Below are 13,114 nucleotides of genomic sequence, written 5' to 3'. Positions count from 1 at the left end.
CAGAGGCAGGTTGGCCAGGCGGGTGACGGCAGCCTCCACTGGGTGGAATAATTGATGAATTTGGGAGCTCATGACTGTGCGACAATAAGGAGTTAAGGTAGAAAAACACCCATTGTGTTGGCTGGTCCCAGAGGTGGTTCTGAGGGTGGTGACTGGATGAGATGCAGGAGAGAGGCCGCAGGAGAGAGGTGGGAGCTGGAAGAAGGGGTGTCCCTGGGTCTGTTCCATCCAAACACTGTTGAAGCAAGAGACAGATCCGGGACCGCCGCAGGCACTGCCTGGAACCATACTCTTGGATTCCCTTTTCTGAACTCTGTCTCTATGTGTAGTGCCTCCCCACCTCTCACACCCCTCCACCCTCCACACCTCCCACCTCTGCCATTTCCATACCAGCATCATATTCTTGCCCTCTGAGTCCAGAGGGTTCAATCTCTTTAATGCTCCTAAATATTTTTGTCCTTTCTGCCTCTGTCCCTTGCACGTGTTTCCTCTGCCTGGAATCGTTTTCATGGTTCCATTTCAAGAAATCGGTTTGCTTTTTTTGTTCATTTTTTTCCTTTGTTTCCTTCTTTCTTCCTTCCTTTTCTTTTTTTTGTTTGTTTTTGATGCCTTTCTCCTTACAGTATGTTCAGAGAGTAAGTAAATAGTATATATAACATACTTTCAATGTTGCCATTTTAATTATTTCTAATGATACTGAATGACTTATACTTTCTCAAACAAAGGGGTCCTGAAGAATTTATGTCAAGTAACAGAATGATTCTCACCAGGGGGTAGTATCGCCCCCTAGAGGGCATTAAGTGTTTTTGTGCAGATGTTTTCGGTCTCCCAGTGTACTCAGGCTTGAGCATTTACTAGTACATATGGAAAAGCATGTTGTTTTATTATGAATTATTTTTCTTTTATTTCTTTGTATTATGGTGAGGGTGTCATATGGACTTAAAAATATATGTGTGGGTAGGTTAAAGTAATTATTCCTTTATTTTTACAATAGTAGCAAGGGTGATAAAAATGTCTTCTAAAAGGGGTCATTGGTCTGATAGGATTGAGAACAACTTCCCTAGTCAATTTACTTTTTTATGATCATTTATTTATTTACTTACTTATATAATAGACTTTATTTTTTAGAGCAGTTTTAGGTCTACAGCAAAAGTGAGTGAAGGTCCAGGGCTTTCATTTCCCATTTGCCCTTTGCCCCTACTCATGCATAGCTTCCCCACCATCAACATCCCCTACCAGAGTGCTACATTTGTTACATTCAGTGAACCTACATCCACACATCATTATCCCTCAAGGTCCACAGTTTACACTAGGGTTCACTCCTGGTGTTGCACATCCTGTGGGTTTGGACAAATGTAAAATGGCGTATATCCACTGATATAATATTAAATAATGTAGGGTTTTTTGGCCTTAAAAATCCTCTACACTCTGCATATTCACCCCTCCCCCGCCCCCAGCTCATGATTCCTTCACATTGCCCCCTCTTTCCTCAAGCCTCTCTAACCTCTTTTCCCTAGTCTTATCAGCTGAGTATCTTCTTCCACTGAGAAACAGAAACAGCCAGAGGGGAGCCTCTGTGCACTCTGCCACACCTTCATCTGCGTCTACACCCAGGCACTTGGCATTCCGTCTTGGTGATATAGCTGAACTGTCTGTGCTTCCATCCAAGGCTCTCCCTTCATTCACTCATTGTCTCCATTTTCACCTGACTATTCAAGGACTTTGTTCAGATAATTACCCCCTCTATCCTCCATCTTCAGTTTTTCTCTTTCAAATCTAGATCATTCCATGGGCATTCAAGCATACTTACTGTAATAATGAGAATTCTAAAAATAGCTCCCTTGATCCCATATCCCCCCAGTTACTTTGCTCCCCCACCCCATTTCATTGCTCCCTTTTATAGAAAACTTCTGAAAGATCCTCTTCTTTTGCTACTCAAATTATGATCCACCAATAACATCAATATCATCTAGGATCTTGGTAGAAATACAAACATTCAGAATCTATTGAATCAGAAATTATATTTTGCCCGGCCAGCGTGGCTCAGCGGTTGAGTATCGACCCATGAACAAGGAGGTCATGGTTCAATTCCCGGTCAGGGCATGTGCCCAGGTTGCAGGCTTGATCCCTGGTGTGGGGCATGCAGGAGGCAGCCAATCTATGATTCTCTCTCATCATTGATGTTTCTCTCTTTCTCTCCCTCTCCCTTCCTCTCTGAAATCAATAAAAATATATTTTAAAAAAGAAATTGTATTTAACAGGATTTCCAGGGATTCATAAGACATTAAAGTTTGAGAAGCACTGATCTGTGGTGCTGATTTTCAATTCTTCTCCTTACATTTTCTCTTGAATCCCAGTCAATAAATCATTCCTTTCTACTCTCCACTGAAACAGCTCTTTTTGGGGTCACTAATAACCTCCAAAATGCTAAATCCAAAGGTCAATTTTCACTGCTCATCTTACTGGATCCATGCCGCATTTGACATGGTTGAAATCTCCATTTATTGTGCTTCCCATCTTCAAGGCCATTAACGTCATTGTGCAGGCGGTCAATCCCTGGCCTTTTTTTCTTCACTTTAACGGAACTCACCTAGTTCAGTGGCCTTTAATGCTCTGCATTGTTGTGGTGCCTCCTACTCATATTTCAAGGCTTAGGTCAAATACTAATTTTTCACTGGAACATGTACAGATTCTCCAGCAGAAATGAATCACCCTTTCTTCAAAGTGATAATTTCCATCACTTTGTATTTCTAGTTTCTCAGTTTTTCTGTTTTACTTTATAGTTTTTTTTTTTTCCTGTAAGCTCCTTGATTACAGGATGTGTGTCATATGCATCTCTATATACCTACATTTATTCCTTCATTTAAAAAAAAAATCTTTTTTTTTTCTCTCATGTAACAAGTGCTCAATACGTGTTTCTCCTCCCTTTCAGGAATGTCTGATGGGCTTAAGTGTCCTATGTATAGCTTGTTTGTGGATCATGGAATTCTGTATCTACATACATTCCACCTTTTATCTTCAGGTCAATCCTCATGCAGACAGTCTTACATCAATCTTTTCTTGTAAAAAGCTAAAAATGTAGGCAGAGAAGACATAACTGAGCACCAAGTGGATTTGCAAATCGGCTTTTTCAGACACACTCAGTAAAACCCATGGAATATTGCATATACAACTACTACTTGGAGGGACACGGTCTACAGAATAAATTATGGAAATTAGACCATTAAAATGCTCTTCTTGAAGAACTTCCCATGGTTGGCTCCTTCTCATTATTTAGGTCTCAGCTCTAATGGGATCAGCACAGAAAGGCTTGTTCTAATCATCTGTTCTGTAGTACTTTCCAGTCACACTCTACCCTATTATGTTGTTTTATATTAGTCATTTCCTTATGATTGTCTGAAATTATTTACATATATTTTTTCTTTTTTTTGAAATTATTTATATTTTTATGTTTTATTGTCCGTCTCCTACCTACCCCTATGGAATGTGAGCTTCATTGACTGCAGGAACTTGGCTGGTCTGTGTTCTGTGGTTATCAGTAAGCAGTACTAGAACATAGTAGGTGCTCAGTAAATATTTCTTGAATGAATGGATAAATACATCCTGGGGACAATGGGAAACCTCTTTGATCCTGCAAAGAACTGATTTATAAACCTGGTATTACTAAAACTCGGTGATGAGATCAGGAGAAATGAGAAGAATATTAACTACTTTGATGGGCTACTGACTGCTTTTCAAAGACTTCAGCAGAAGTCTTTCAAGTTTTGAAATGGCAAAGGCTTTAGAAAATACCTACTAAGCTAAGCTGAAGATATTTTACTAAGGACTTTGAAGTAGGTATTAAATATTCTCTGATGGACTGAGCTGGACTATTTGGCGGAAATGATACTTAAGTAGGAAGTGAAATTTATCCTCCAGCACTCTTTTGAAACCCCCACACCTTATAGAGGGTTACAGTAGAACATTTAAAGCAATGTGTGATCTCTGATCAGCAGCACTGAAGTCACCTGCAAGCTTGTCAGGAATGAAAAATTTTAGGTCTCATTCCAGACCTACTGAAAGAGAATCTAAATTTTAACAAAATACCTGAGTTATTCCTGTGCTCATTTAAGTTTGAAGGCCAGTGCAATAGAAACCATCTCCAAAAACGCTTACGCTGGATCCAATGAAGAAGCAACTGGCAGCTGTTTCAAAAAACAGATAAGAAGGGTGGGTTTAAGGCAGAGATTGAAGCTGGTGGTGGGGGTGTCTGAATAGAGTTAAAGGGAGCAAGTTATCCAAATAAGGTGGAAGCAGTATATTCATTTTCACCTCATGGCCAAAATAAGCAACTGGGATGAACACACACGTCACTCAGTCTAGTAACTAGTCTAAGATAGCACAGGTGTTTGGCATTACATAGAGAAGGAGGACATATCTATTTTCTGATGTGATTATAATGAAACACTTTTATAGTCTCTTGAGAGTTTTAACTCAGTGCTTACTGATGCTTGGTGAATTTCCTCCAGGTTTTTCAGTACCTTTGAGGGAGAGGGTGAGTCAGAAGGTGATAGATTTGGTTCTTTGCAATAGGTCAACATTAGCCACAAAGGAGACAGAAGGAAGGAGAGAGCCTAGAGAAATGGAGAAAAAAGTTTGCCTGTATTGAGGCTGTAGGAATATGGGCTGTTGAAGTAGTTGGATTCCTATATGTATTTATATGTAAGAAGGGATTTGCTTTTTCCCCTGGTGAGAAGGAACATAAATCACTTTACAGATGTTATTTGGGAAAGAAGAACTCAAATTGTGTTCAAATAGACCTTTGAAGTGGACAGGGGATTCATGTCCAGAAATAAAGATTCAAGTAGAAATAGATCTATTCTTACTCGCTTAGATCTGGGGAATTCTGGAGATTTACTAAGGCACTATATTGCCATGACATCTTTATGAAGTCACTTTAAGCTTTCCTATATTTTTAATTAGAAGTCATTTAGCCAATGCTTCTGCTCCTTGGCAGCAATGGGCTTAAATGACTATGAAATAAAAAATGAATAATGAGTGTTGCTCTTCCCTCTAAACATCCAGAATTGATGGAGGAGAGATAATCACTCCTTGCATGTCAAAGATTCTTCTGAGGCAGAGTTTGGAGAAAGGAAGTTTCACTCTCCATTTCCCAATATTTCTTCTGTTTTAATAGTCTACCTGACAAAGGACCCGATAGAGGGCTTTGCACTTAGTAAAGCATTTCTTTACTCTTCAGCCCCCGCCCCCGCCCCCCTCCCCCCCCCCCCCCCCCCCCCCCGCCAGTGACTTTGGGCGATGAATCCTGATGGCTTTGAATCAAAACATGGAGAATCACCAGTCCAGGGAGCAACCTCCAAGAGTTCATTTCACTGAAGACTTTTCACTCCAATGCACTCCTCTCTTAATCTGAGGGGACTTTGGGTGGAAGTGGGGGAAAAACTAGGAGAGTAGAGAGGTTTCTTTGTGGATGTAATTGTGGTACATACTTTTTTAAAAATATATTTTTATTAATTTCAGAGAGGAAGGGAGAGAGAGATAGAAACATCAATGATAAGAAAGAATCATTGATCGGCTGCCTCCTGCATGCCCCATACTGGGGATTGAGCCCGCAACCCAGGCATGTGCCCTGACCAGGAATCGAATCTTGACCTCCTAGTTCCGTGGTCAGCAAACTGTGGCTTGCGAGCCACATGCGGCTCTTTGGCCCCTTGAGTGTGGCTCTTCCACAAAATACCACGGCCTGGGCGAGTCTATTTTGAAGAAGTGGCGTTAGAAGAAGTTTAAGTTTAAAAAATTTGGCTCTCAAAAGAAATTTCAGTCATTGTACTGTTGATATTTGGCTCTGTTGACTAATGAGTTTGCCGACCACTGTGGACTAGTTCATAGGTTGACACTCAACCACTGACCCATGGTGGCCGGGCATGGTGCATTCTTCCTTTATAATCTCCACAAACCTTTACCTCTGACTTGTGGTTTATATTAATAGGAAGATTTAGTTTAGATTAATTTATTTCACATTGGGTGCTCTTTTTGTTAATTTGAATGATCCTATAATAAATATAAGTAAATGAAAAAGCAAATGATAGCGAGTTAGTTACCACTTATCAGATGCAATCCAGCGTAGTGAATATAACATGGGTCACTGTAGGTCTTGGGCATTTGCAGTTGCCAAAGATTACTTATGCATAAATGAGTAAATACATATATAATCATTTCTCGCCCTTTTTTATAAATGGGAGGATATGGGCGTGGGTACCTGTAGCCTATTCTACACTTTCGCATACCTTCTCTCTTGTTTCAGCCTCAAGGACTCACTGAGCAGCATCTCCATTGTGCACAGGGTCAGGCATAGAAGCTTTATTTAGCGTGACTTTGAGCTTCTCCAGAGCCATCTGGTGAGATTCCCTCCCCGGCCCTCATGTATGAATATGATACACACTGTGAAAGGAAAAAGGGGAACCAGAAAAGAAAGTCTCTTTCCTGCTCCTGACCTCTAGCCACCCAGTTTTCATGCAAAGGACAGCTAATGTTACTTTGTCTTCTGCAGCTTCGGAAGTCCCTCACTGTCCAGCTATTTCTTGCTTTGCCTTCTAAGAAGGTAATTTACTCTAAAGAGCAATCGCTGCATTAAGTGGCCCCTTTTTCATGGTTAATATTTGATCCAGAGGCAATCTTCATGGCGCCCCAGGCTTACCTAGGAGATAATTTCTGCCATTTGGGTTTTTAGGAATAAAGGAAATTCCAGAGACCCTGAGTCCTGGTTGCTTCCATATAGAATCACTACTGCAAATATTCACTTCTAACATTCCTTGGTTTCTTATTAAGCTAGTCATTCTGAAACAGAATGAGGGAAAATGGAGTTCATGAACTTGGTAATCCCATTTTCTTTCCCTTTGTATGGCCCCTTTATGCTACTAATAAAAAATTGGCTCATGAAATATTTCTCAGTCTTCACAATGATGCCTAAATTTGTTTTTAGCTGTATCGTCTAAGTTTCTGATCCCAAATTAGATTGGTTACACAGAGAGAAACTAGAAGAATTTTGTGAAGCTACATGATTAATGTGATTTAATAGATTAGAGTTTTAAATATTAGCACTTATATAAAAATTAACAGTGACAAATTGTGTATTTAAACAAAATTTATATGGATTTTTAAGATAAATTAGAAGCCTTCAAAGAAAAGTTAAGCATGTGGGTGGCATATTTTCTCTACCACTAAAGGAAATCCTTGGAAAAGTTTGAAAAGCATTATAAATAGATACATCTTTGTGGAAGTTGATTGATGAATTAAACTTGGCATATACAAAATAAAGAAAAAAGAGTAGGTGTAAAAATTGGAATGTAGGAGGTAAATGCTTTTTCAATGGCTCAGTCAAATGAACACAATTTAATTATCTAAGCCTCCATGATTAAAATAAGAAAACACTGATAGAACCTAACTTCAGCTAAGAATATGTCCTATGTTAATAGGACATTTTTTTTATATATGATGCAATGAGACTATTTTCCTTATAGTTCTAAAAATAAAATAATTAAATTCTATTATCAAACAAATGTTTTATTATTTATTTATAAATGTAGTTCTATTGATTTCAGAGAAGGGAGAAGGAGAGAGAGATTGAAACATTAATGATGAGAGAAAATCATTGATCGGCTCCCTCCTGCATGCTCCTTACTGGGGACTGAGCCCACAACCCGGGCATGTGTCCTGACCAGGAATCAAACCTTGACCTCCTGGCTCATAGGTTCAACCACTTGACCTCCTGGCTCATAGTTTGAGCCACACCAGCAGGGCACCAATGTTGATTGTTACTTTTATAAAGACAGCCAATTTGTTCATTGTTTTCAGGAAAACTAGAGTGGTAATTAAAGAAAAGTCATTAACAGATGATAAAAAATAATGTCAAAAGCAGTTAGTTTTTCTCTAATGTTGGTTCACTTAAAACCCTATGATTTCCTTTTGGCATCGTTACTGCTGTGAGCCTCTCACCCCCAATTCTATTATGAGATTTTATTATTTTTTGGTAATTTAAAACTAGAGGCCTGATGCATGAAAATTAGTGCAAGGGGCTCGGCCCCTGCCACCGCCACGGCTGCCTCGGCCCCCTCCGCTCATGGCGGCTGCTTCTGCCTCGGCTCCTGCCGCCACAACTTCATCTGGAAGGTCATCCGGAAGGATGTCCAGTCTAATTAGCATATTAAGCTTTTATTATTATAGCTATTTTAGTATATTTTTAGTATTTATATGCTGAATGATTTATATACTATTGGATCCTATGACTAAATATATTTATTTGTAATTATTTTAGAGTGTGATATATATTAAGTATAATTTAACATTAATCTACATCTTAGGGGCAGCTTATTAGCCATTGAATGCCTCAATTAGCAATCTATGCCTTTAAGATGGACATGGCAAGTTTTCATTATAATAGCTAAACCAGAGGGATTGTTGATTAGCACAAGGAATATACGAAAAACTATTTCATTGTTGAATTGAGCAGTGTTCATGATGTGTGGTAGGCAAGAACAGTTTTGCGGCTCTGTTGCCCTTGAGTAAAGGAAGTATAAGCACTGTGTCTCATAAGACGGGAATTCCAATCTGTCAGATTAATTCTCTCGGCCTGTCTCTCTTTGATCCTATGAATCCGCCATCACAGGTAATGACTGAAACCTGGTTTAATTAAGTTTGCTGAACCTATACACAAAATCCTGCATCTGCTTTGGCATGAACCTTTTGTACAATGTGCTTGTTGGTGCATCCAAGGATTGAGGGCGGCTAGAGGTTATATGGCTGTTTTTCTGCCTACTTGCTATTAGATGGCTAGAGGGTTGACAGAAGGAAGTCTGGGGCTTGCTTTCTTTTAATAGACCAGTTGGAAACTAGGAAGGAGCACAATCGATAGACCCACTGGAATCCTGCTATTTTCATCATCAGTTGCTGACAATTGTCTAATGTACTGACACATTTTTACATCAGTATTGAACATTTTAGGTTTAAAGATTCAACCAAAGTTGGAGAGGATCTACTAGCTAGTCCATCTTGGTGAATGTTCTATGTACATTTTTTTCTTTTTTTTAAAAATAAATCTTTATTGTTCAGATTATTACAGTTGTTCCTCTTTTTCCCCCCATAGCTCCCCTCCACCTGGTTCCCACCCCACCCTCTGCCCTTATCCCCCCCACTGTCCTTATCCATAGGTAGACAATTTTTGTCCAGTCTCTTCCTGCATCCCCCACACTTCCTTCCCCCAGAGAATTCTCAGTCCACTCGCTTTCTATGCCCCCGATTCTATTATATTCACCAGTTTATTCTGTTCATCAGACTTTTTATTCACTTGATTTTTAGATTCACTTGTTGATAGATATGTATTTGTTGTCACTTTGTTCATAATTTTTATCTTTACCTTTTTCTTCTTCCTCTTCTTAAAGAATAACCTTCAGCATTTCATATAATACTAGTTTGGCAGTGATGAACTCCTTTAGCTTTTTCTTATCTCTGAAGCTCTTTATCTGGCCTTCAATGCTGAATGATAGCTTTGCTGGTTAGAGTAATCTTGGTTGTAGGTTCTTGCTATTCATCACTTTGAACATTTCTTGCCACTCCTGTCTGGCCTGCATAGTTTCTGTTGAGAAATCAGCTGACAATCGTATGGGTGCTCCCTTGTAGGTAACTAACTGTTTTTCTCTTGCTGCTTTTAATATTCTCTCTTTGTCTTTTGCCCTGGACATTTTAATTATGATGTGTCTTGGTGTGGTCCTTTTTGGATTCCTTTTGTTTGGGGTTCTCTGAGCTATCTGGACTTTTAAGTCTATTTCTTTCACCAGGTAGGGGAAGTTTCCTGTCATTATTTCTTCAAATAGGTTTTCAGTATATTGCTCTTTCTCTTCTGGCACCCCCATATTTCGGATGTTGGTACACTTGAATTTGTCCGAGAGGCTCTTTACACTATCTTCATATTTTTGAATTCTTTTTTCTTTTCTTTTCCGGTTGGGTGTTTTTTGCTTTTTCGTATTTCAAATCTTTTACTTGATTCTTGCGATCCTCTAGTCTGCTATTGGATCTCTGTATATTATTATTTATTTCAGTCAGTGTATGCTTAATTTCTAATTGGTCCTTTTTCATATCCTTGAGGGTCTCACTGAATTTCTCAGAGATTTCTAGAAGATTCTTGAGTAACCTTATAACCGTGGTTTTGAACTCTATATCCAGTCATTTGCTTTTCTCCATTTCTTTCATTTGTGACCTGTTTCTTTGTCTCCACATTTTGGCTGCTTCCCTGAGTTGATAAATTGGCTTTGTGTGCTAGGTGTCCTATAGGGCCCAGTGGCTTAGCCTCCCCAGTTACCTGAGGTGGACACTCTTGGTGCACCCCTTTGTGGGCTGTGTGCACAGTCTTGTTGTAGTTAAGCCTTGACTGTTGTTGGTATCACTGGGAGGAATTGACCACCAGGCCAACTGGCTGTGAGGAGCAGTTGTGTCTATGATGGGAGAACTTCTGTGCTGGAGACACCCTTATGGGGCAAGACTTGCTTCAGTGGGGCTTTGGTGCTCACTGAGTCTGCCCCCTGAGTGTGTCTCTTATGGATGTAAAGAGTTGTAATCTGGATGGTCTCACTCTGACCACTGGGTACACACACTGGCTCTTGGATCTCCAAGGAGGTGCAAAGTCAGCCACTGCTTGAAGCCACCCAGCAGGAGCTACAGAGAGATCTGTAGATTCCTCTTCTTTGTTTGGGCTTTGGAGGTCCCCAGATGAGGCTCAGCTGTGAAGCAATGCAAGCTACTGTCCAGCCTTGGGCCTTCTTTTGGAGCACTGGGGCTCTCTGACCCAGCTGCAATTTGTTAGGTTTCAGATTGCAAAGGGCCAGGCCATTCACATGCAAAAGCCTCTGTGCACAGCTTGGGTGCGGTTGTAAATTGGGTGGGGTGGGATCTCAGGGAATCACCAGGGCAGAGCAATCAGCAATGGCTGACTGTCACCCTGAAGATGTTCTCAGGTCTCTGTGTCTCGTGGCACCATGCAGGAACAATAATCGCTGCAAGCACCTCTGAGAGAAAGCCACCCTCACGTTCTGGCCCAATACCAGACAGTTCAGTTTCTCCCTGAATGAGTCTGGTTCCCCAGAGTCTTGCCTGGAACTGGAGATCAGAACAGTCAGGAGCTTGTGTCTCCCTCCCGATTGAAAATGACAACAGTGTACTCAGTTGCCAGCCCCTTCCCGTGCACATGCCTCTATACCTCCGCACTTCACCTCCACACCTCCATACTTCCTCCCAGTCTCAGTGTGCTTTTATCTTTCCTTCTAGTTGTATAATTCCACTCAGCCAGCCTTCCTGTGGTTCTGGATGATATCCATTTTGTCTTTTAGTTGTATTTTTGAAGTGGTTGTGCAAGGCAGCAAGTTCAGGTGTTTACCTATGCCGCCATCTTGGTTTCTCCTCTGTTCTATGTGCATTTGAAAAACAATGTGTATATTTTGGTTGGATGGAGTCTACTTAGGACAAGTGGTAGATGCTGCTATTTAAGTCTAGGAGAATAGGATATTCTCACTCATTTTCTGTCTTCTCTGTCAATTAGGAGACAAGTGTTGAAATCTTCAATAGCAACTGTGCATTTGTCTATTTCTCCTATCATATCTATCTACTTTTGCTTTGTGTATTTTGAAGCTCAAAATTAGTACACATTTAGGGTTGTTACCTTGTCTTCATGAATTGACATTTTTATAATTATGTAATGCCCCCTTTTATCCTTGCTAATATTACTTGTTCTAAAGTCTACTTTGTGTGACATTAATATAGTTACTCTAATTGGTTATGGTTAATGATACAAGACATATCTGTTTTTCCTCACATAAAAGCCCTGCAAACCTTTAGATTCTCTGCAACAAATGAACATCTCTAATAGAGAAGATGGGTAGTGTTTGTGAGGAATTTAAATTCCAGATGCTCTATTGTGACTATACTGCGTATTACCTAACTAGTGGCCTGGTGCACGAAATTTATGCACATTAAAAGGGGATTAATTAGAGGAAATAATTTAATATTGCTATTTGCCCTTTCTCTATAATAGAAGTGTCAGAGATGAAAAAAAATTAGTAAAATGTATATGAAAACCTTCCTCCTGTCAGAATCTGGGGCTCACCATGGGAACCAGAGTCAAGTCCCCGCCCACCCACATGCACCTCAGAATCACATGAGACTCAGACCCGGCCGGCGCCCCCCACCATTGAGCTAGATCCAGACCCAGCCAGTCCCACCCTTGTCAAGCCCCACTGGGCAAGGGATGTAGCCTCAGGTCCCCTGGCCCGGCGCCAGGTCGGGGGGTGTGGGCTGAGATCCCCCAGCCCAGACCGGGGTGGGGGGCATGCCTTGAGGTCCCCCGTCAAGCCCCACCAGGCAGGAGGGGGTGCAGCCTCAGGTCCCCTGGCCTGACACCGGGAGAGGGGCACAGCCTCAGGTCTCCCATCAAGCCCCACTGGCAGGGGGTGCAGCCTCAGGTCCACCGTCAAGCCCTGCTGGGTGGGGGGTGCGGCCTGAGTTCCCCTGACCCAGCACTGGGGGTGCACCTTGAGGACCCCCATCAAGTCCCACTGTGTGGGGAGCATGGCCTGAGGTCCCCTGTCAAGCCCCGCCAGGCAGGGGGGCACAGCCTCAGGTCCCCTGGCCTGGTGCTGGGGTTGGGGGGTGTTGCCTGAGGTTCCCCGGCCTGGTACCGGGGTGGGGGGCGCAGCCTAAAGTCCCCAGTCTAGGCCCACCTGGTGGGGGGCCTGGCGCTGGAGTTGGGGGAGCAGCCTGAGGTCCCCTAGCCCAGCACCAGGATGAGAAGCACACCTTGAGGTCCCTGTCAAGCCCCCCCGGGTTGGGGGCGTGGCCTGAGGTCCCCTGTCAAGCCCTGCCAGGTGGGGGATGCAGTCTGAGGTCCCCCGGCTGGTGCTGGGGCAGGGGCAGCAGCCTGAGGTCCCCTAGCCCAGCACCAGGACAGGAAGTGCACCTTGAGGTCCCCTGTCAAGCCCCACAGGGGCGGGGAAGGGCATAGCCTCAGGTCCCTGCTGATTGCTCGTTAAGGCTCTTTATGGGAACTTGGCCTCAGCTGTGGGTGCAGCCA

The sequence above is a fragment of the Plecotus auritus genome (assembly GCF_963455305.1).
Source record: "Plecotus auritus genome assembly, chromosome: 3".
Taxonomy (NCBI): Eukaryota; Metazoa; Chordata; class Mammalia; order Chiroptera; family Vespertilionidae; genus Plecotus; species Plecotus auritus.
This window is presented reverse-complemented; position numbering follows the sequence as displayed.